The sequence below is a fragment of the Delphinus delphis genome, chromosome 14 (assembly GCF_949987515.2).
Source record: "Delphinus delphis chromosome 14, mDelDel1.2, whole genome shotgun sequence".
NCBI classification, from domain to species: domain Eukaryota; kingdom Metazoa; phylum Chordata; class Mammalia; order Artiodactyla; family Delphinidae; genus Delphinus; species Delphinus delphis.
Genome location: NC_082696.1, coordinates 12,467,443 through 12,493,315, shown reverse-complemented (window position 1 = coordinate 12,493,315; position 25,873 = coordinate 12,467,443). Strand labels below are relative to the sequence as shown.

At 44.8% G+C, this 25,873-nt stretch overlaps 1 protein-coding gene and 1 non-coding gene across 4 annotated transcripts in view; both read right to left on the bottom strand.

The window, feature by feature from the left end:
* The window catches only part of CNKSR3 (CNKSR family member 3), a 101,121-nt gene that overhangs the window by 50,676 nt on the left and 24,572 nt on the right, over positions 1–25,873 (bottom strand). The gene's annotated exons all lie outside the window — the stretch shown is intronic.
* TRNAK-UUU (transfer RNA lysine (anticodon UUU)) lies at positions 6,949–7,021 on the bottom strand. Its single transcript has one exon. It is a non-coding gene; the product is annotated as a tRNA-Lys (tRNA).

Here is a 25,873-nt window from a genome sequence, read left to right as displayed (position 1 = left end):
TCTGAGGGGAGAAAACTGCAGCCATGACCTCCCTTCTTCAGCTCAGGATCCGCCACCGATCTCGAAAGGACAAGGAGTAGCAAGAAAAGCAAAATGAACTGCACACTGAAGGTAACACAAGCCCAAGCCAACTATCAAAAATGGTGAATTGATGTTGCTAATCAAAGGATGACCAGATCTAAGAGAACTACTAGAAATACGGTGTCACATCTCATGATGTAACATCCTACTGTTAATGAAGAATCGCACATTAAACATACATTTGCCTTGTGATTTTTAAACAATATTTCTTACCCTTTGGATATGCCTAATTCTTATGTTAGGTTTTATAATATGCATTATAGTCCAGTAGAATGTGTGTATTACTTAGAGATAAATGTCTACGTACTGTCAGATAAATACCGCAAATTATTGACTTATGGAAAAGCACGATCAAAAATCTGAAGGCGGGGCTTCCCTGGTGGCACAGTGGTTGAGAGTCCGCCTGCCGATGCAGGGGACATGGGTTCGTGCCCCGGTCCGGGAAGATCCCACGTGCTGCGGAGGGGCGGGGCCCGTGAGCCATGGCCGCTGAGCCTGCGCGTCCGGAGCCTGTGCTCCGCAATGGGAGAGGCCACAACAGTGAGAGGCCCGTGTACCGCCAAAAAAAAAAAATTAAAAAAAAAAAATCTGAAGGCTACAGAGCTATACAGTGATGCGTTCCAAATTCTGCTCTCTAATCTAAAACTCAACACAATTCAAACCTAAACTCATCCTTCTCATCAAGCCTGCCTCTCCCCCATTTTCCTTATTTTGGTCAATGACCCCAAGGCGTACAGAGCTGTCCAGCCAGAAAGTGGAAGCCATCCGCCTCCTCCTCCAGATTCTTCATCCCCAGGACTTCAAGTCTTCAGGTTTTTGAGTTCTCGCCATCTTAATGCTGAGTACCCCTCCACTAGATCTCCTCTGTCTTGTCTTACTGTCACAGCTGCCCAGGTTTCTACAATCATCCAGAAACTGGTTCCCATGCTCAGTCCCTCCTTCCTCTTGGTTCGTCCTCCACAATCTCACCTGAGCAAAACCATCCCCTCCCTGACAGAGCGAAATCTGTGAGCTTAGCTGGGCATTCCAAGCGCTTGAGGACCTGTTGTCTGCCAAACGCCTCTACAATCCCACTTTTCTATAACATTCATCTTTCTGGTGAGGATGTAGAAAAACACCCATTTCACTGAGTTTCTCCAAAAGGAACAAAGGTGTAACTCACAGATTGGTAAATACAGTGCATGGGCCAAATCTGGCCCACCGCCCGGTTTTGGAGGTAAAGTTTTATGGGAACACAGCCATGCTCTTTTGTTTACATATTGTCTCTGGCTGTCTTCGAGATACAATAACAGAACTGAGTAACTGAGACAGAGACCAAATGCCCACAAGGCCTAAAATACTTACTATCTGGCCTTCTAGAGAAAAGGTGTGCAAAGCCTTGGTATAAGTAACAGCAGCAAGGAGTACAGAGTGATGGTAAATCTGCCAACTGGAAAAACAGACTAGACTGGGAATGAAGTGAATCTGATTGTTTCTTTTCTTTTGATATTTTTGAAAGAATCATTTAATATGATTACACTGAATTAAAAAGCAGAGAAAATGTTATCTCCTTCCCTCCCTCCCCAAAAAAATCCTGAACATGTTTTAGGAGACCTCTTACAACTTTTTATCCACTTTATATAATAAAACTCACCAATTTTCAGTGTACCAGTCAATGAGTTTTGACTAATACATACAGCCATGTAACCACACCACAATCATGATGTGAACATTTCTGTCACTCCAGACAGTTCCCTTGTGCCCTCTTGCTGTGTCAGTTCTTTCCCTACGGCCCCTGCAGCCAATAACCTGCTTTCTAATGAAGGGAACCTGATTTCTTAGTCTGGCTTTAGTCCATGTCCTGCGATGCACAACACTGGCTAAACCACTTACTTCCGGTTCTTGGGCTCCTCGAGTGAACTAAGAGGCTTCCTTTAAAACTGACACCCACATACACTACTGCTCGCTGCTCTGATTTTCTCAGTCATCCTGCCAGGCTTCTGGTTAAATATAATTTGAAGAAAGGGGACAACAACTAAATTCATTGTCTGAAAAGCAGGTTAAAAGAACTCTCAGTACCTTTCAGATCTAAAAGTCTACACTTCTCCACTTAGTATTTTACCTGTACTTACAATTGCAGAGTATGAAGAAGGAAATAAACTGCCCAGAAACTTAAATCCCAAACCTCCTCAGAGCCAAAAAACAATTAGCAAATGAATGAACTTGGTCCTGAGAAAAACTCTGTCGGGTCTTCTGCCCTGATGAGAGCTGTGAGCATGTGAGGTCGTTGCTGAGGCCTCCCAGCTGCCTTCAAAGCAGAAGCTGCGTGAAATCCAAACACAACCACAGATCCAGCCGCGAGGACCCTGGAAGCACAATTAAGAACCAACAAAGCCTCTTCACTATGTTTATGAAAGGAGCAACCGATCTGAAGGAGGAGGAATGTGCGGCTGTCCATTTGGGGTGGGGAGGAAGGCATCAAGCTGAAAGAACAGAAATGCTGAAGACAAAATAAAAGTCTGTGCTCTTAACCACCTGGGCAAAGCTGGTCTGCACATCATGGAAGAGCTGCAAGAGAATGCAGCAACAAATCCATGGCTTCAAGTTCTTATAAGAAGCAACAAAAAAACAGTACTTTGTTTCTAAATCAAACTCAACTTTCTTACTAGCTACTAGTGTCTTCTAAGACTTACCTCACTCAGCAGACATCAGAAGATGGAACCGAAAAACAGCTACTCTTTGGGTTTTACTACGTAAGTAGAGGATTTATTACTAAAACAAAACTTGGAAGTAGCAAATATGTCCATGCCAGGATAATTTAAGGAAGTGAAAATAGGAGTTCAAGGATTCAAGCTACCCAGAAAACAAGTCAGATGGACTGCTCTCGTTTGAGGTTTCTGAACTGGGAAGGAATGCATCCCAGCTGAAGATTTTAACCAGGAAAGCCTGGGTTCCAAGTTGAAGGTCTGGCAAACCCACCCGCCGCCCCCCAGCCCTCCACCCACCCAGACTCTGCACAACTTCTGATGCTGTGAAAGGGACCCAGCCTGCCATGCCCCCAGCATCCCGAGTCCAGCCACGAAGGGGAGAAGTGCCCAGAGAGGGGGCAGGGGACAGGACAGAAGCTAGTGTTATCTGAAATCATCTTCTGGATGATCTTTAGACACTGCTCTAAATCACTGGGGGAAAAAAAACTGACATGCAAATCACAATTAACCAAAGAACTGAGGGTCTAACGACCAGAATTCAGACTATAATGACAGCCCTGAATGCTCAGCGTTGAGTTCCTCTTCCCTTACCCCCACCCCCAAAAGGTATCATGAACTTGAAAGATAACACCAAGGGCAGGGAAGAAATTGAACAGTGACGTAGACGTCTGAGGTTGTGTGTGTGTGTATGCGTGTGTTTGCGTAGACGTCCATATACGTGCATATCATCGTTGTTATTCAACAAAAACTGCAAACCAAGTTTTCAGATTCTCAAAACAAAAACAAAATTGTGAAGATGAACACAAAGCATGCCACAATACTCTGGTAAAAGAAATGTGTACTTTCCAAGGTTGGTTTTTGTAATTCAGTAACCAAACCATTGTATCCAATTCTGGAACACCTGGACCAAGCGGGGAGGGGGGCAACATGTGAAAGAGGAGGAAAGAATGTCCTTCACCCAGTAAATTGTACTCTCCACCACCCCAGCACAGTTTATTTTTCCAAAACTATAAATTAGATTTGGTCTAAGAACCAAACATTGGCTACAAGTATTGTCACTGGCATGCCTACCCTGAACCGAAGGAAGAATTAACTAGTTCCCTGGACACGCAGCAAGTTTAAGTTCATAGAACTGCAGACGATCAACTCAGAGTGTGGACCATGCGGTGGCCACGGCAACAAACCTGGAAGCTTCGCCCACTGCTTGGGTGTCATTACTGCCCAGGGGCAAGTCCCATCTTGAGATGAACGTACAATGCATCAACCACCTCCAATTCACCTGGGTCCATCAACATTTCCATGGGAAAACTGCAGTCTATTCAACCATCTACCAACACTGCACAGTCCAAACAGCTGGGCTGCATAGGAAACTGAACTCCTGCATTGCTAGGGGGCTGCAGGGTTTACAGGGCGCCTGCCCATGCGATGATGTCTCATTGATCCCTGCGAGGAGCCGGGGGAGGATGCTGGCCAGGTCATTACTATCTCTACTTTACTGACTGAGGAAACGTAAATGCAGAGCGTGCCTTCCCCGTGACATCATGGCCCTAAAAGGCAGAGCTAAGGCAGAGCCCAAACATCAATGGGGCACCCAAATCCTTGTGGGGTCTGAGGTCATCAATAAAGAAATGGATGAAAGTGACTTAATTAAGTACATTAATTAAGTACAGACTATGCTTCAGGCACCATGCTGAGCACAGCAGAAATGGTATAAGATATAGTAATTGAAGATCAAAGGATCATAAATGAAACAAGGGAAGGAGCTTAGATTAAGCCCATTTTACAGGCCAGGAGAGTACCTGTGGCCATGGAGGTAGAGCGTTTGGGAGCAAGGCCTCTGGAGCCCGACTGCCTGGATTCAGTTCCGCTACTTCCCAGCTGTGTGACCTCATACAAGTAACTTAACCTCTCTGTGCCTCAGTTTTTTCACCCACAAAATGGAGAAGCTAAGAGTACCTACACCTCGTGGGGTTATCTGGATGAGTAAATGTGTTAAAATTTGTAAATAAGTTAATATTCTTAAAGCACTTACAGATATTAGGGATAGGTACATAGTAAGTGCTAGTTAACTGTGAAAATACAAAGTTTTTGGTTTGTTTTTTTTGCGGTACGTGGGCCTCTCACTGTTGTGGCCTCTCACTGTTGTGGCCTCTCCCATTGCGGAGCACAGGCTCCGGACGCGCAGGCTCAGCGGCCACGGCTCACGGGCCCAGCTGCTCCGCGGCATGTGGGATCTTCCCAGACCGGGGCACGAACCCGCGTCCCCTGCATCGGCAGGCGGACTCCCAACCACCGCGCCACCAGGGAAGCCCACAAAGTGTTAAATTTGAAAAAAAAGAAATGAAATTGGGGCTCACGGACCTGTCGAATAACTGGCCTAAGTCACAGAACCAACAAGACGCAGAGTCAGGATTGAAAACCATTTCTGAGCATTGTGAAAGGACAGCGCAGAAGCCTGTACGGGATCGGAAGACATGGAGGTTTGATGCAAGAAGTTGACATTATCAGCAGCTGATGCCTTTTACTTGGTGAGGTCGCAGGGGAAGGGGCCGAAGGAGATGCTCACATACCAGGAGGGTGGAGAAAGGCCCTCACAGCTGCTATATTGGGGACAGCTGCCTAGAACAATGAAGCAGGTTTGTCAGGCAGCAGTAGACGTTTTTTATTTTTTAATAACAGCTTTATTGAAATATAATGTATATACCCTACAAGTCACCTATATAGAGTGCACAATTCAATGAGTTCTGGTATATTCATGCCGCCATAACCATAACCAATCTTATTTTCAACACCCCCCCCCACAAAAACTCCCTGGGCCCATCATCAGTCACTGCCCATGTCACACAGCCCACCGCCCACCACTGGGCCATCACTAACCTATTTTCTGTCCTTTGGGTTCGCCTGGCGATTTCACATCATGGATTCCGCACATTGCACATAAATCGGGTCACACAATATACGGTCTTGGGTGAGGGGCGTCTTTCACGTAGATTAACGTTCTGAAGACTCATTAAAACCTTCTCCACACACAGTTTAAATGTTACTCCCTTGCTCCAAGCCCTGTGAGAGCAAAATCCACAGCCAGCAAAGTCCAGGCTAGTCTGTCCGGGTCCTGCCCGCCTCTCCAACTTCGTCTCCTGCCACATTCTCCCCAGACCATCGCGTTGGACACTGAGGATATCTGGCCCTTTCTACCTCAAGGCCTGTCACTGTGACGCTCCTTTAACCTGGAACGTTCGTGCCTTCTCACCTCTCAGTCTCAACTCAAATATCACATCGCAGGGATGCCTCCAGTGGAGCCCGGTACGCACAAGAGCCCCCAAATCGCTGTTCTTCCCTGTGTGTCCTGTTTGCTTCCTTCACAGGACTTAGCAAGCCTGGGAGTATTTATTTGTTCATTATCCTGCATTTGCCTCTCTCCCTCTCTAAAATATGGGGCTGGGGCCACGCCCATGTTGATGACTCAGCCTTACACCTCATGCATTGCCTGGCACAATGCGACGCTCAAATATTGGCTGGATAAAAGAGAGAAAAGAAAAGAAATCCTGGTTGAGGTTGAAGATCCCAACTCTGACAGGGGTGAATTGTTGAGGTTGTAGGACCCCCTCACCTGTCACATTCCTCTTAGTGACCCTGTCCGGTTCTCACCTTCTTATCTTTCTTTCATGAACCCCCTGAGACCAGAGCTACAGATAGTCCTGATGGGAAAATCGACAGAGAAGGTCCTAGCCCTTGCAGCTTATGGTGTGGCGGGGGAAGAATCTTCTAGATTGTTCAACACAAATTCCCCACAAGTTTACCATAATTGTGGCTTGAGAGAACGTCCACTCTGGTTTCCTGAGTGATTAAAGTGAAGCTTTCTCCTCCAGAAAATCCCCTTGTTACTGCACTCTGGGGAAACATGAAATGCCTCATGTCCTATGCTACTGAGTGACATTGATCTCACAGGTCCTCATCTTGCAAAGTCGCCTTTATGTTGTGCAGGGGCAACACCAGGTAGGCCTGTGGCTCTAACCTTAGGAGCTATGTGGCCTCGAGCAGACCTTGTCCCCTGTTCTCCAGTGTGTAAAGGCAGGGGCTGGAAAGTTGACCCCATGGCCAACCAGCACTGAATTTCTACCACTCTGTAATCTTTTTTGCTTTTCTCTTTGGCCATGCCGCGCAGCTTGCAGGATCTTAGTTCCCCAACCAGGGATCAAACCCAGGCCCACGGCAGTAAAAGTGCCAAGCCCTAACCATTGGACCACCAGGGAATTCCCATACGGATCTATAATCTTCGGTCACTGCCTTCTTCCCATCTTCAAATTAATAGGATACCACCATCATCCAACCTCCTATTAACAGAAAGGGCAAGGGCCCAAATACCAAAGCCGGCTCCCATCCACAGGGCAGGTAGTTGACACTATTTGTACACAGTAACGGACACGAGGAAAAAATAGTACTTTTGAGGTTAATACCTTATAAGATCATATAGGCCCAGAATGAGGGCAGAATTCAAAAGTATACTTCTTGTTTTCGAATTACACATAATTTAAAGACTGGCCCTCTGCTGGCTCAGCAAGCACTGACTCAGGATGTGGTGCGACTAGCTTCCCTGGATCCGCTCCCTTCTCATGAAGCAGGGCAGGCAGCGCCCGCTCTGTCTCCCTCAACGAGGGACCAGACGATGGCTACAGAGCTTTCTGAGATACACAAAAGAAAAAAATCTACACATGGAAACATTCACACTGACATACAGTACAAATTATAGATTTTAAGAGAACATTAAAGAAAGTCAAGGGCCAGGGCTCCCCTGGTGGTGCAGTGGTTGAGAGTCCGCCTGCCAATGCAGGGGACACGGGTTCGAGCCCTGGTCCGGGAAGATCCCACATGCCGCGGAGCAACTAAGCCCGTGCTCCGCAACAGGCAAAGCCACCGCAATGAGAAGCCTGCGCACCGCCACGAAGAGTAGCCCCCGCTCGCCTCAAACAGAGAAAGCCCGTGCGCAGCAACAAAGACCCAACGCAGCCAAAATAAATAAATTTATTAAAAAAAAGAAAAGAAAGAAAGAAAGTCAAGGGCCAGACTGAGCCACAAAGCCTAAGCTCCCAGGATCCTCTCAGGTGTGGCATCAGGATACGGGAGGAAACGCAGGTGAACACCCTCCAAGAGGTCTGTATTTGGTGAACAAACAGAGGAGTTTCAGTCTTAAGACCTGCAAAATTGATGGCTTCCAACAAATTCTAAAGCCTTTAATGCAAAATAAAATAGGGTTGATTTCTCTCACCAAATACTATGGCTGAGAAGATATCAAGTTTTCTGTGATATAAAATTAAGAAGAAACTTCTTAAAATTGGGAAAAATAAATATATAAAATTACAAACAGTTAAATGTCACTTACCACATGGCAGGCACCTTGCCAAAATTTAATATATATAAACCATTTAATCCTCCCAGTGTCCCCAAGATTGGGTACTATAAGTGTCCCACTTCGGAGCTGAAGAGCTGAGGCACAGAGAGGGGAGGTGACTTGCCCAAGGCCACACAGAGCCAGGCTGAGAGCCAGGGAGCTGGCACCAGGGTCTCTGCTCTTCACCACCATATAGTGCCTCTCCATCCTCCAATGCAGATTCACAGACATCCCTTTAAATGATCTAAAGAAAGTACAGTGTTATATACCAGGAAATTATTCACGTCATTTAAGCTGACTTAGTTTACTGTCTATGACTACCATCAGAAATTTTAATGGTAATGTAAATATAAATGGCTCTCCCACCTAGATGGGTCGATGAGAAAATTAAGGAACTTGGGACACCAATGCCTACAGGCTTGTTGTTGATAACACCTTGAGTTGCTGTCCCAAGTTTCTTAACAGCACTCTAAAATACAGGTGAGACGGATTCTATTTTTTTTCTAGGAAATCTGAATTGAATTCTTTTCTAGTTCTTTCACTTTTGAAGGTGACTCTCGAAACTGGCCTTTTAGGCCAGCAGTGACTATAAGAGGGTGGTGATACACCAATAAAAATGACTGCCTTTAAAGGATTAAATATCTGCAGAATTCATAAAATTCTCTACATACCTATATTTCCCAGAGTAAGTTTTCAAAAAGTTGAATTTAGAAAGAGGCAAGCTATCTCTTTCCAGGATCCAATAAAAATAGGGAAGATTAGGGGGTATACTTCAAGATTTCCACATGCCATTAGCATCCCAGGAAAAGACAAAGGCAGAGAGAGAGAATACAAAAAAAAAAAAGAGAGAGAGAGAGAGAAAACAAGAAGTAGCTGTCAGTGCAGGTCAACACCAACCTGTATATCCTGAGGGCTACAGAAAAAAAAAAAAAAGACATGCATCCCAGCATTCATAGCAGCACCATTTATAATAGCCAGGACATGGAAGCAACCTAAGTGTCCATCAACAGAAGAATGGATAAAGAAGATGTGGTACATAGATACAGTGGAATATTACTCAGCCATAAAAAAGAATGAAAAATGCCATCTGCAGCAACATGATGGACCAAGAGATTATCATACTAAGTGAAGGCAGTCAGACAGAGGAAGACAAGTATCATATGATATCACTTACATGTGGAATCTAAAAAAGTGATACAATGAACTTATTTACCAAACAGAAATAGACTCACAGACACAGAAAACAAACCTGTGGTTACCAGAGGGGAGAGGCGGGCGGGCAGGATAAATTAGGAGTGTGGCAGATAAACACTACCATATATAAAATAGATAATAAGGACCTACTGTATAGCACGGGGAACTTTATTCAATACCTTGTAATAACCTACAGTGGAAAAGAATCTGAAAAAGAACAGAGGGAGATATATATATGTATAACTGAATCACTTTGCTGCACACCTGAAACTAACACAACGTTGTAAATCAACTATACTTCAATTAAAAAAAAATCAGCCAAGTAAACCACAGGAGGAAAAAAAAAAGAAAGAAAAGAAAAAAACCCACGTGTGGTACGCTTTCTAGGCAGAGAACAGCTCAGTTCACTGGGCTCCTATACTGATTTGCATCTACGATACACACAAAAAGAAGCACCTGCCCTCCAGAAGCACACGCAAGCATGAGCAAGGATGCTGCAAAAACTGGGAAATACCGTAAAACTGGAAGTTTCTACCACAGTCTGGGACCCAGGCTCTGCTCTCAGGGCAAGAATGGAGAACTCCCTGGGAGAAGCCTTTGTTGGGGAGCGATGGGACTGGGGGAGGGGGGCAGAGATGTCCTGAGCTGTTGTCCTCCACTTGTATTTTTTTACAAGGGGAAGAAAATGTGGAAGGGTTGCTCTATGAAAAGAGTTAACTGCAGGGCTTCCCTGGTGGCGCAGTGGTTGAGAGTCTGCCTGCCAGTGCAGGGGACACGGGTTCAGGCCCTGGCCCGGGAGGATCCCACATGCCACTGAGCAACTGGGCCCGCAAGCCACAGCTCCTGAACCTGCGCTCTGGAGCCCGCGAGCCACAACTACTGAAGCCTGCACGCCTAGAGCCCATGCTCTGCAAGAAGGGAGGCCACAACAGTGAGAGGCCCGCGCGCCGCAACGAGGAGTGGCCCCCGCTCACTGCAACTAGAGAAAGCCCATGCGCAGCAACAAAAAGACCCAACACAGCCATAAATAAATAAATAATTTTAAAAAAAAAAGTTAACTGCAAAGAGAACATACAGTATAGGGAGGCACGGAAAAGCAAGGAGGCAGGTGAAGCTTTGAGGAAGAGGAATTGAGGTTCGACAGCGGCTCTGTTTCCACTGAGAGCCCCAGAGAGCCTTGACAATCAGCACCGAGACCGGTTCTTAAGGGAGACGGCAGCTACCAAAATCCTTTTCACGGAACCTCCTACCTCATCCTCCCCAAATGCCACTGCAGTCGCCACCAGCCACCTCCCACCCCGAAACTCACAGTATTTGACCCAAATCACCTCTATCCTTTCATCGGCCTGTTTCTTATTTTAGAATGCATGGCACTACCTAAAAAACAAAAGCTTTCTGCTTGGAAGTTCTGAAAGAATGACATCTTCCCTGGAACAAAGTATTCATTCCATCTGAGCCAACTCAGATCTATTTATTTAGCATCAAATAGACACTGCCCGACAGCACTTGTGTGTGTAGGGTTTGCAAATGCCTTCAGGGAGTCTCATGAAATATATGGTCAACAGGTGGTCCTGAGGAGGGCCAACAACTGGAGATGCCACCTTCTTCTCATGGTCATCACAACAACTGTTTAGTCACCCAAGCAAAAACCCCAGGTCAGATTCCTAAGAGGGAATCGCTCAAAGTGATGTCGCAAAAGGCTTATGCCTGATAGGAAAATCACACCTTTAGAATGATATTTTTCTACTGAAAAAGAAGTACTTAATTTGAAATTTATTTTTATAATTGTTTATTTATACTATGTATAATACAACGTGTGTTATATCTATAGGTACATACACACACATGCTATATTATACATATATATATATACACACACACACACACACATACATACACACTGACAAAAAGTAGACAATGACAGATGTGTGTACAGAAGAAGACCAGAACAATGATTTAAATTCAGGACTCAGAAGTCGATTCCTAGAAGGAGCACTAGAAACGCTGGGGCTATGCAGAACACTAGATGTTCATCTTTCTAGAAACATCTTCTGCCGGATCTTTGCCTGGCTGACTTTTCTCAGGTCCTTCTGGTCTCAACTCAGATGTCACCTTTCAGAGAGGTGCTCCCTGACAATCCAATCTAAAAAAGTCCTTGGACACGTCTCAGTCCCTTCTGTCATACCACCTTCTTATTTTCTTCTTAAGGCATCACTCTTTGAAAGTACCTTGCTTTATTAGGCCAATGGTCTCCAGCTGGGCCCCTCCCTCTAAACCATCTGCACCGTAAGATTTAGGGTCCTCGTCTAGCCTGGCTCCAGCTCCAAGAACAGATTCTTACCCCTACAGGCACTCAGTAAGTAACCGTCAAATGAATGGAGAATGAATGGATCCACACGTTCCAAACAAAACAACGGGAGGGCGTGAGGAAAGAACGAAAACACAGCAGGCATGGAGTCAGACAACCCGGCTTAAAATCCAGCTTGATTTCTGACTTGCCTGTGTGTCTAGGGCCAGTTACTCAACTTTCAGACTTTGGTTTCCCTAGATTTAAACTAAGATAACATGAAGTACTGTGTTTGAGAGTGCTTTGTAAATTATGAGGTATTCTATTATTGCTGTTTAAGACATCTTGAGTCAATATTTACAGTGGCATCAATGAAAAGGTTCGTGAGAATACATCCTTACATAAGTGAGTTAATCTGGCAAGAGTGAGCTTTCTCATCTTCAACCCCATTTTGCAACTGTGACCTTGGCCTGCTACCTCTCAAGTGTGTGACAAGTTGTTTACAGATTACAGCAGAAAGTATAGCACAAAGAACTGGTTCAAGGCCCTACCTACTCTACCACCCAACTTCTGTAGTCTCATCTCCCCCATTACATATGAGTAATATATGTATTCATACATCCATATATATATTCAGTTAGGTATATATATCTATATACACATACATGTGAATAGCCCACAGATCTCAGAGTACTACTGTGAAGATGGAGATGTAATGTTACACTTTGCACAGCATGTTAGAACTTACCCACGTTGGTCTGTGTTAGGATTCTGGCTCCAAAGGCCACGTGGGCACCACTGGGAAAAGCATAATCCTAATAACAGAGGGGCAATGTCATTCTACCGGCAGCAGTAGTAGTCAACGCCGCCACGTAAAGCCTTCATATGGACAGCTACTCTTTTTTATGCTGCCCAATTTTATTATTAAGATACAATTCACGTACCATAAATTCTATGGTATTAGGAATTATATCCTAATTTTAAAAGTGTACGATTCAGTGATTTTTAGTATATTTAATAGCTTGTCCCTCAACCTTGTGAGGATACAAAGAAAAGTCTGCAACTCAGAAGAGGACCCTCACCCAACCATGCCGGCACCTTGAACTTGGACGTATGGCCTCCAGAACCGTGAGAAATAAATTTGAGCTGTTTATTAAAAAAAAAAAAAAAAAAAAAAAAAAGGTTGTGTGACCACCATCTAATTTGAGAACATTTCCATCACCCAAAAAAGAAACCCCATACCCACTGGCAGCCACTCTCCATTCCCTCTCCACCCAACCCTTGCAGTCACTAATCTACATTCTACCTCTATTGATATGCCTGTTCTGGACATTTCCCATAAATGGAACGCTACAAGATGTAACCTTTTGTGTCTGGCTTATTTCACTTAGCATAACGTTTCCAAGGTTTATCCATGTTGCAGCGTGCATCAATACTTCATTCCTTTTTATGGCTGAATAATATCTGTATGGATGGATACAGATATGGATGGATACACTCTACATTTTAATCCATTCATCAGCGGATGGACGTATGGGTTGTTTCTACTTTTTGGCCATTATGAAGAACGCTGCAATAGGCATTCGGGTACAGGTGTTTACCTGAACATAGGTTTTCAATTCTCTTGCGTATATACCTAGGAGTGAAATTGTTGGATCATAAGGTAACTCTATGTTTTAACTTTGTGAGGAACTGTCAAACTGTTTCCCAAAAAAATTGCACCGTTTTTCATTCCTACTCTCAATTTATGAGGGTTCCAACCTCTCCATATCCTCACCAACACTTACTATTATCCATCCTTTTGATTAGAGCCACAGTGAGAGTAACATAATATTTTATCGTGTCATCAGATTTTAACACCCAATTTTTATAGGCCCTCAGAACCAGAATACAAATGCCAGATAGCAGGAAAAAAGTCCAGATTACACCAAGGCAGTGTTCCCAAACTTCAGTCATTCAAGAACCACCTTAATGATTTTGTCAACTCTGAGTGCCATTTCTACTATTATGTGCTTTATTTTTTTAAAAATCAATTCATTTTTAACATCATTTTTGAAAAAGTCTGTAAATCACTGCTATAAATTAGTATCACTTGCCATAAACAGAAAGTATCATAAACATAAGTATAATGAAAACAAAGCAAAGTTATTAATGTCCTAGGGCCTGCTTCTTGATGTCAAAAGGGAAACCACAAGTGACAGGTGTTGAAGAAAGGCTAGCTACAAACACAGTCTTCCCTTGACCTAGTCAGGCAGCCTAAAATCATCTCTAATACTATCATGGGCTCATCACTTTGCAAAACTCTGCTGTAATGTTTCAGGAAATACCTTTCCTGAAAGAGGTCAGAAAATGGGTTCCATTGAGATGATTATACTAGGGGAAGCAGCGGGGAGGGGTTTAAAGGACTGTTCCTTCACAGCTATCGTATTTTAGTAGCCCGTTACACCTGGCTGAAGGGTGTCCCTTCTTTGTGTTAACAAACTTCATTCAAATTTCCAAAAAGCTGGCCCATACTCTAGCTGCCAGCACCTGGCTCTCCAAGTTCCAACAAACAACAACTTACAGAGCAAATATACGTAATACAAATTAAAATAAAGAGCGCCTGCCCTTGAGCAGACAAGCCCAGACAGCGCGACCCGCAACGTGACAAAGTGCCTGGGTGAGCCTGACTGACAGCATTGGCCCCGAGTGTAATGAAAACACGACGCCTGACTGTGCTCAAGTACATTCAGCCTCCCTCTCCCAGCCCGACACACACACTATTTACGCACAAGTGAGATAAAAACAGTCAGTGACAGCATATTTAGGCACCCCCAGGTTTGCAAACTAATTATCATCTGTCATCATCCAAGCTTCACAGAACACTAAATAGCATCTTACATTAAGAGAGTAAGAGTGAGTATTAAATCTGAAGGTTTCCCTTGCCTCCTTCCTTGGGCTCTCGTACTCAGCCCTCAGATCTCAGCTCAAACATCCCTTTCACTGGGAACATTTCCCAGGCCTTCAACACTAAATCCCCTTAGCATGTATCTCCTAGCACCTTTGCTTTCCCCTCATAACACATCCAGCTTTATAATGTAATATTTGCATGGCTGGTGTCTGTCTCCCCGGCAGGACAAGCTCTGTGAAGACGAAAACCAGGTTGGTTTTGTCCATCATCATACCCTCGACAGCTGGGACGGTTCTTGGCACAAAGTAGGTATTCAAGAATCATTTGTTGGGTTTCCCTGGTGGCGCAGTGGTTGAGAGTCCGCCTGCCGATGCAGGGGACACGGGTTCGTGCCCCGGTCCGGGAAGATCCCACATGCCGCGGAGCGGCTGGGCCCGTGAGCCATGGCCACTGAGCCTGCACGTCCGGAGCCTGTGCTCCGCAACGGGAGAGGCCACAACAGTGAGAGGCCCGCGTACCACAAAAAAAAAAAAAGAATCATTTGTTGAATTAATGAGTCCAAAGGATGTCAAAATTTTGTTACACAGTGTAAAACTTGGTTATGTTTATAAGGGACCACCAAGAGTACATTTCAACAAGACCAAAGGGCACAGGGCAAGGGTTCTTCAACTTAGAGTTTCCTGCTACTGGACCTCAATCCAGTCCTTTCCATACAGTAGAAGCCTCCCTTTCTTCCATGTAACTTCCAAACAACGAAGTTAGGACTTGAGTCTGTCAATGAGCCTTTATGGGGGCGTGCTGGTCTGTCGGTAGAGGAGGAGTTGGTGACGAGGGAGGGAAAAAAAGGCAAGAAAACTAAAATTAACTGAGTGCTTACAATGTGTCACATACTCCTTCTTTACTCCACACAAAGAAAACCCTTTTTTATCACCATAATACAACTGAGACTTGTACAATGTAGTAACATGCTCAAAGTCACGCAGCTAATAAATGGTCAAAAAGAAGCAAGTGTCTGGTTCTTTGTGAGCTGAAGAAGTTACACAAGTGTCAGATAGATGATGCGAGTTGAGATAGGCCTAAAAGAAAGACAAAAGTGACTTGAAAGAGGCAGGGGAGGGCATAATTCTACTGCTTACAAGAGCTGATGTTTATGGACCCTTTTCCACGTGCAGGTACAGGACTAAAGCATTTGACACACGTTACTTCATTGATTCTTCGTGCAAACTTTATGAGGTGGCGTTACTATTATCCCCATTTTGTAGAGGAAAACTGTGGCTTCAGAGAGGTGACCCAACCAAGGTGAAATAGTGGGTAAATGTCTGAGATGTGAACCCAGGTTGTATGAGTTCATATCAGACCACCGATCCCTTCCTGAACCTCCCGCCATGATGCTGGGAGAGAACGGTGTGAACTAGGGCCCAGAGAAGGAATGAGGAAATTATGCAGAGAACGCATTCAGTGGTGTCTACTGTATGTCCGGACAAGGCACGGAGTGTGGGGAGCAGTGATAAATCATGTGGCCCCTGCTCTCTAGGAGTTTATACGGATGGAAACCAATGAAGATACACAGGTCTGAAGAGTGCCGCCTCTGAGGACTTCCCTGGTGGACCAGGGGTTAGGACTCCAAGCTTCCACTGCAGGGGGCGCAGGTTTGATCCCCAATCGGGGAACTAAGATCCCGCATGCCACCTGCTGCAGCAAAAAACAACAAAAAAAGAATGAGCCCAGATTGCCTGGGTTCAAACACTGATTAACTGTGCAACGTTGGGGGCTGAAATAAAGAAAATGGTCTAATATAAATAAAGTCCTTAACACATACCTGGCACACACGCAGCATAAGTAAATGTGTCTGTTATTACTCTAAGAACTAATGAAAAACAAGGTTAGATGGAAAAAGTACGGCCAAATCAAAGGATTATGGAAGGACAGAGGTGTTCAGTGGTATTTAAAGAATGTGCAAGCTGGATAGGGCTGACCAAAGTCAGAAAGCTTCTGAGCAATCCGTTCATGACATGGTGTGAGCCCCCCGGAGACGGAGACGATAGCATCGCAAGAGAAAGAAACGGACAGGATCAGATGACGGACTAGAAATGTCACATGAAAGGCAAAAGTTAACCAAAGACGACACCAAGGGTTTGAGCTGGGTTAACTGTAAGAATTCAAACGCTAACCAGACAGAAACAGCAACAGGGAAGGGCAAACAATTGAGATCTGTACCTCAACTCAGATCTGTATCTGAGTTGAACTGTACCTCTAATTGAGTTAGTAAGCGGACACAGCCTGTGGGCATCAGGAGCTCAAGGCCCTGAGGAAGGGCTGGCCCGAGGAAATTACCAATGACTGAGCACACGCTATGTTTATATAGCGCATGGTCAAATATAACTCTCATGTATTCTTCCGAGGAGTCCACAGATCGGTCTTATTATCTCCCTTCCTTTTAGGAGGAAGCTGATGTTACAGGGAGTAAGAAAGCTGCTGAGGATGACACAACTAGAAAGTGGTAGAACTGGTCTGGAGACCAGTTCCTCCAACTCCAGAACCCATCGTCTTCCCACTGGGAGGCTCAGAGAGAGAAGTCTTCTTCTCGGGAAGAGAGCAGAACAGAGTTATAACACACACCTGGCCTTTCGGCACCCCCCACCCCCCATCCCAGGCAGTCTTCTCCTCTTGGCCAGCCTTCTCTCCCCTTCTGCAATTCAGCAATTGTACTCATTCATCGAGATCCAACAGTCACCCTCCCATTCCATGTGGTTTTCACGAATCACCCTCCTCCCCACGTGGACGTGATCACCTACCCCAACTCCCATGGCCCTTGCTGTCCACCCCGCTCTCCTGGCATGTGCAGACAATAAGCTGATCTGGCCACGATGTGCCACCCCACAGATGGACACGGCTGATTCTGCTACTGGGCCTTCCCTGGGGCTGCTTCATTCCCCTCGGTTCCATCTGGGTTGTCTGTATTCTCAGTCAAAGGTCAACCCTCTGGAGAAAGGACTCTTGTTCAGCCCTGGACTTTCTAGGGGTGTACTATGCTGCTGCATCCCCTGACAAAATCCAAGTACTGTAGTTGTTTCTCTTCCACTACTTCCTCTTCCAAACTAGGATTTAAATTTCTGGGAAGAAGGCACTCCCTGTGTTGTTCCCAGTGCCTTACATACGACAGATGCCCAGTAAGTAATCAAAGATGATGACAAACAAACTTTAGTATAGGAACACCTCCAGTGACCTCACCTCATACACCCTGGACCCAAAGGGAAGAGAGGAGGCCTCTGGACAGACACTGTAAGAGGCTTGGGGATTTTTCTTTCACTTCGCAAAGCCGGCATCATTGACAGTAGAAGGGGAGATATTCTAATTTTTTTTTTTTTTTCCAGATACGGATAGTTAATGTTAGGAAGACCTGAAAAATACAAAATGAGTCCTCTTTCTTTGAAATGTTAAAGATATAATAAAGCCTGTGCAATAAAATCTGTTCACTTGACTTACACAGGCCTTCTCAGCCTCCCCCCTTACTCTCATTTTACAAACCGAGTAAGCTATCTTGTTTCCCAGGCTTCAAGAGACAAGTTGAGTGAATTCAAGAAAGGCACACGTGGGTATGCTGCTAGAAGCACCCACTACCTAAAAACTAAGGGCAGTAATGTTGAAAACATGGCATTCTGGGGTCACTTGGCAAGACACTCCAAAGTGCCAATACATTATCACATACTTCAATCATTGTGCAAAATTCTTTCTTTCCCAAGAAAGGAATGTTGAGTTCACTCTGCTTATGAGCACAAGAAAGTAAATAATTTTAGAAAGATTTCCATCCAAAATTAAAGAGAAAAATTTTAAATATCCAGGTCTTAAAGTGATGAAGTTCCGTTACCAGGAAAAGTTATATATGGGGAACCGTTCGTTCCCTCCTCAAGCCCAGCCAACAGGATGATACATCATATCAATTCTCTCAGAAGAACTGCAGAATGTCCACTTTCTTATCTCATTTTTAACCTTCCAGACAACCTAACTAGTGTGACCCAAACAGCTATGAGGTCAGCCATCTTGAAACTATTAAACCTATTTTTACATAAAGAATCCATTTTATATCAAAGCATTCAATGCATTGCAAAGAAAGATCATTCATTAAGATTTCTCAAATCTATCATGGAAGTAGCAATAAATGAAGAAAATGATTATCACATATGACATCGTGACATCTGCTGGAATGCCTGGGCAGCTACTGGGTTTGTAGAATAGGGAAAAAAGATTCTCGGAGCGTCTCTGTAATGTTTAGCAAAGTTTCCAAACATGTGCCAGAAAATGAGATTGACACTGGCTACTGATAATTAACCAGGTCGGCAAAGCTGGGCACCATCCAAGGTAGCCAAGGAGTAAGATCAGTACCTCCTTCCTTCTCCTGCCCCCCGTATGCACCAAGGAGCTCGCTTCCTAAAGACCTGTCATCGGCTATAGCGACATTCACATTGAGCTTCCTAACACCCCAATGGACTCATGGGACCCCACCTCCACTCCCACCCCTATTTAGCATCTGCAGTGGTTCTCCAGCCCTCAGAGGATGAAGCCAAACTCTATAACATCACTGATGCCAGGCACTGGGAACACAGCCATCCACCCAGAAGAAAGTCCCTGCTCTCCTGGGGTCTTCATTCTAACAACGGGGCCCAGACAATAAACTCACAAGCCTAAAACAGGTCAGGGGTAAGTGCTAGGAAGAAGGCTAAAGCAGGGAAAGGAAATAAGAATGATCCTAGTCAGAGAAGGCCTCTCACATGAGGGGAGCAAAGTCCTGAAGGCGACAGCATGACCCTACGACCTGCAGAGCCCTCCGGAAGTTGGCCCTGGGCTTCCTGGGCGCGCCCCTCCCCTGCTTTCTCCCTCCTGCGTGCGACTACTCCGGCCTCCCTGGGCTGGGATTCCTTCTCCCAACACCCTGCTGCTTCACAGATCTGAGCCTCTGCATTTGCTCTTCTTCTGCCCGCAATGCCGACCACACTCCTCTCTGATCCGGCAAATTCCTCCTGATCTTTCGAGATTCACTTGAAGCTTCTCTTCCTTTAGGAGGCCGTCTCTGGACACCGGTCATCCAGCACCTCCCACCCCAGCCAAGTTCATCACCCACTCCTTCCTGCCATCTGGACCAGGTATTTTGACTCATGTCTCTGGCTCCTGAGTAAAAGGGAGCTACTTAAAGGCCAGAGGGTGACACTCATCCCTGTATCCCCAGCACCTGGTCCTTCCAGACAGCTGTACCTTAAGGACTCAGGTAATGCATGAAAGAAATGTATGTCCTCTTTCTACAATTTCCATCTTTGAAAAGATCTGCCCGTGAGGAAAGCATAAACCCATGAATGCCCTTTTATTGAAAACTCTCTTGGTAAAACGGACTTTTTTTTTCCCCGAAAGCTGCACGTTTTAAAAGTCTTTTTGGGTTTTTCGTCCCATAAAATGATCTTGACACCTAGCCATGCGTCATGGCAATGAAGCAGCTCTAACTCTGCAGTTGGAAAAACATTACACTGCGAAGGAAGAGCCGCTATCTGCCAAGACACTTTACAAGGATTGCCAACGATGCAGTGAGAATGCGGTGTTGGACCCAAGGAAAGCAGCTAATCCTCTCTTTTATAGCCTGGGATCCTTTTCACCAGACTTTCTTTTTTAGGAGGATAAATTGTTCAGAAATGGGGAGGAACACACACTTTTTTTTTTTTTTTTTTTTGGTTCTTCTTTTTGTACAATTAAACTCTGGACCTTTAACGACTCGGCCTACACCTTCTCCATCCTCATGGTACCCAAGCAGTTGAGGAGAAGGAAAAACAAAAAAAAGGCAGAGAGCAGGACACAAGACATATGGGTCTTGATAAAGAAGACAAATTCAGGGTAAAAAACTCTTCGTTCAGTGAAAATTCCTCTACCCTATTTTAGTTTCCATTTGGTTTTTAGGGTTGGGCAAACCAAAGTTTTAGAAAGGAGAGCCTCCTGCTTCAACGTAAGGATGCTGGGTTCAGAGCCAGATCTCACGAGGACCGGCCTAAGCCACACTGCCAGCTATTGTGCTATTCTGCTCAAGCCCCGAGTGGAGCTCTGAAACTGAAGACCCTTTAAAAGTAACAAAGGAAAACAACTCAGCGGCTCCATCCCAACTCAAGCACAAAAGAAAGAGGGGGAAGAAATCATTTCCATATTTCACATAAACACAGATCTTACTGTGGCGGTGAGGAATGCATGAGTCAAACCGGGGCTGACAGAGATCACCACACAAATTGAGCCCCCTGCTGAAGATTAATACGGAGATGTACAACCCACAACTACAGCAACGACCATCCCTATTGCGAAAAGTTTGTGTTCACGCATTTCAAAATGGCCTTTTAAAAACTGAAGTGTCCTTTTTGTGGAATTCTAACTTCCTCAGTCTAGAGGAAGCACCTGGAAGAGACTTTCAAATGTAAAACCTGTGCCAAAGTAATCTGAGATCCTGTACATGCAACTCACTGTAACTCTATATTGTTGGTTCTCCCAGCCCCCAGACTCCTTCACTCTGTGGTTAAAACTAGTTCTGCCCTTGCACAGATCTGGGGTTTACTGCACTGCGGAGGTCAGGGTGTGGGAGGGACGGAGGCAAACAGATGGCAGAATGGCTGCAACTCCAGAAGGGTAATTTTTGGAGAAGTCAACTTTCTTTCTGTTGACTGTCAACAAAAGAAAGTTATCCCTGGTGAATGAGAACCAAGCACCAGAATGTCCGGGGCTGGGACCATCTCATTTCGGGACAGGGAATACGAAAGAAAAAGAAAGGAAGAAAGAAATCACCCAAGTACCATTGCCTAGGCCTTTCTGTAGTCCCCAGCATGGGCTGGGCACTCACTCCCAGTGTCTGATTAATTCTCAGAAGGACCACATGACGGATTATGATCCCCGTTTTGCAGATGAGGAAGGAAGCTCTGAAGGGCTAAGTGTGCAAGGTTATCCCACCAGAGAAAGCACTGGAGTGAGAACTCTGCACAGGCTTCTCTGCTCCGCCCCAGGCTGGCTCCACCTTCTCCCTGTAGCAGGTGACAGCATGGGAAGCTCCCTTCCTGCAGTGTGACCTCCCCAGGCAAGTAATGCCCTCGAGTGTGGGAGGGTCGCAAGAGCAGGATGGATCCAGGGAAACAGAGCTGAGGACCTGACTGGTCCTCTATGTGATCAAACTGGCTGATGTTTAAGTGATGCTTAAGTGAAGAAAGGCAGTGGGTGAAAAAAAAAAAAAAAAAACAAATGTGTGAGCCTGTCCCTATTAGCCACAGTGACATGACACCACGGAGCTGGAAAGAGCAATTTCACAGCCAACAGAAGAAATACCACGTTCCCAGCCTCTTAATCTCCCACAAACCCCAACTTCCCTGAAAGCCGGATTAAAACAGTTCACTGCGTGCGTGCCATTTTATCTAGAGATTACGATTTCTTTATAAAGCCACGACATGGCCACACATCGTCGAGAAATTTGAAGGTCATTTTGATGCTTGTTTGATAACAGTTCGTTCCGGTAAAAGATCTGAGGAACTTTCCCTGAAGGTCTATCTCTCCTCTAGAATTTCCCTCCTTAAGGCAGCAACTGGCCACGTGAAATATAAGAGACCCGATGCCTTCAAGAGAAGAGATGAGGAAAATAGGCACCCATTGCCATGTGTCCTCTATAATTACATCAGCTTTTTGGATTTTGTGATTTTATACGTGCCTGCGTTGTTATTTTTAAAAGAGGCCTGATGACCAGATTCTGGCCACTTTCAAAGCACTGAAGAAAAAGAATGATAGCAGGTGGTTGGCAAATTGTCAAGCCAAGAAAGCGTCTTCCCCTTTTGTCTAAACAACGTGTACCGAGGTTACAACGACGGCATTCCAACAGCTCCTGGGACAACTGCTGTTGCACTTTGGGGAGCAGACACAAATGCCCGTGGTCTGTTTGGGTTTGGCAAGCTCAAATGTACAATTTTAGCAAGATGTCACCGACTGCTTCCCATGTCAGCAGCCCATGAATATATCAAAACAATGACCTGTCCCATTTCTCCTTCCAAAGGGTTCCCCCTCATCAATTCTGGGTCCCACTTCTCTGGGTTAAAATTCAAAGTCCGCTTGTCTTTTGGGTCAACTTCTCTTAAACAAGCTTTACAAGTTTATAAAGCAAGCTTTGGAGAAAGATTCAAGTCCCACATTCTCCTGATGCCTCAGTCGGAGATCTCAAAGATTATATATCAGGCCACCTCTCACTTTAATATGATTCTGGCAAGAAAAGACTAAAGGTGTGCTTGAAGCAGAGATGGTGTCACATAATAAACTCTCAGAGCAAGAGATCAGTTCTCTCTTGTCAGGCTGATCCAAGATGTTTTGCCAGGTGCCAGCCAGTCTGCCGTAAAACATCCTGAATCCTTGTTCGGTACCCATGTGCGTAAACCATCACACCCTCCTGTTCCACAGAGGCACCCATATTTCCATACAGCCATTCCTGAATTACTGACAAAGGTAATTAAGTTTGATTGTATAAAAAATTACTTCTGCAATGGTTGAGGATTATCTAAATAGAGTGATGTGGAAAGACCTTTAAGACAGTATGAAACTTTGGATCAGATTCAAGCTACATGTGAATCCATTTATGTAAATGAAAATAATTATACATTAATCTGTATAAACATGTATGCAAATGTCTAGGAAGGATTCTGGAAGGTGCTCACACCCAACTCCGAAAAAAGTGAAGAGTTTAAATGAGATATCATCTCACACCAGTCAGAATGGTCATCATCAAAAAATCTACAAACAATAAATGCTGGAGAGGGTGTGGAGAAAAGGGAACCCTCTTGCACTGTTGGTGGGAATGTAAATTGATACAGCCACTGTGGAGAACAGTAGGGAGGTTCCTTAAGAAACTAAAAATAGAACTACCATAGGACCCAGCAATCCCACTACTGGGCATATACCCTGAGAAAACGATAATTCATAAAGAGTCATGTACCAAAATGTTCACTGCAGCCCTATTTACAATAGCCAGGACATGGAAGCAACCTAAGTGTCCATCATCGGATGAATGGATAAAGAAGATGTGGCACATATATACAATGGAATATTACTCAGCCATAAAAAGAAATGAAATTGAGATATTTGTAGTGAGGTGGATGGACCTAGAGTCTGTCATACAGAGTGAAGTAAGTCAGAAAGAGAAAAACAAATACCATATGCTAATACATACATATGGAATCTAAGAAAAAAAAAAGGTCATGAAGAACCTAGGGGTAAGACGGGAATAAAGACACAGACCCACTGGAGAATGGACTTGAGGATATGGGGAGGGGGAAGGGTAAGCTGTGACAAAATGAGAGAGTGGCATGGACATGTATACACTACCAAACGTAAAATAGATAGCTAGTGGGAAGCAGCCGCATAGCACAGGGAGATCAGCTCGGTGCTTTGTGACCACCTAGAGGGGTGGGATAGGGAGGGGTGGGATAGGGAGGGGGGGAGGGAGGGAGATGCAAGAGGAAAGAGATATGGGAACATATGTATATGTATAACTGATTCACTTCGTTATAAAGCAGAAACTAACACACCATTTTAAGCAATTATACCCCAATAAAGATGTTAAAAAATTTAAAAAATTAAATTAAATTAAAAAGTGAAGGGTCTAGCAGGAAATTAGATTTTTAAAAATTATCTATTTTTTTTAATTACTCTAGATAACTTTCTTGTAATACTTTACAAGAAAGTATTTCTGTATGATTGGACAAATAAAAATAAAATCTGCAGACAACAGAAAGACAATGGGGGGAGGGGTACATATATGAAAACAAACCACATTCCACAGCTCCCAGTGTTTAATCAGAGAGGACTTTCCATTAATATTCTCGTGATTACCACGTTGCTCCATGAGGCTGCATTTCTGGCTGCCACGTTAGGAGCAGCTGTTTCCTATCATTCATTATCTGTTTCCTCCAAGGCCGTGAAAACTGAAAGGCAGTTGTGTCTGGTTCCAGAAGCTGACCATGTAAACCTGCCTCCACCCCTTCACCCCAATGGCACCATGGAGGAAGGGCAGGAAGGCTCCGGACAGAACCTGTTGCCTTTACATTTCTGAGTCCAAAGCAAAGCACTATTCCTGAACTTTCTTCCCTGATCACACCTGAGTCACAGAGCCTCCAGGCACCTGGCAGTCCACACTCGTCACCGCCTCTCCACATCATACCTACTCAAAGACATTTCATGTTCTTTAGCCCGAAAGAAAACAGAGGATCACTGATGAACTTTCAACACCTCTCTCCATTCTGAAACAGGTTGGAGCAGGTGAACGATGTGAGTACAACCTATAGACGTCAGCAGGGGGCCATGATCGTACCACCAAGTTCACCCTCCAGCACTGCCAATGGACTGGTTTTTAGTCTCCCAAATCTCTTCACCTAGAGGAATCCATCTTCAACCCCAATCTGGCTGGCAAAGTCCCCTTTATCCTTTAAAACCCTCTGCAAACTGCCCCCTAAACTACATGCGCACGAACACACACACACACACACACACACGCAATGCATTCTATGCTCCTCTGAACGGCTCCTAGACCTGTAAACATGTCCATCATCGAATGCACCACACAGTACGGTATCATAATCAGTGTTGCCACCTACCTCCCTGCTAGATGGAAAGCACCTCCCCACTGGACCCCCCATAAGCCAACACTGAGTCTGCATCACAGATGGTTAACCAGGCTCACTGCATGCCCTGGATGGCAGTACAGACAGGCAAGTGACGCTCCACACTATGCTGGCGGGTGGGACCTACAAGGCCAATAAGTTTTATAGGATTTGGGGGTAGAGGGCAATTCGGGTAAGGCTGGGAAAACAGTATAATCAGAAACATCCAGAACCGCGAGTCTGGAGAATTCCATTCCAGTCTGGGTCCTGCCATTCCATCTTAGCCGTGGAACTCTCTGGGCCACAGTTTCTTTAGCGTTAAACTGAAACAATTTATTCACTCAAAAGAACACGTATTTGGGCTGCGTGACCTACGGTTATCACCAACACTCAAGATTAGATAGTCAGCGATGGGAAAAAAACATGGAAATCAGAGTGTTGGAACCACAGCCCGAGGAAAAATGCCCTTGCCTTTCCCAATAGAAGTCAAGAAACACCCCAATTTTCCCAATACACAGGCCGTCTTCCAGTTCACAAACCGAAACAAGATGAACATCTTAGCATTTCCAAACACGTAATAGTTCTTCACTAGAAAGATCCTCCTGGTCTCCCTTATCTCAAACCTAATATGATTTTCCCCTACACCTTCCTCCAAACAAAATGAAGAAAAAATATGAAAATAAATCGCTAATATCTTCA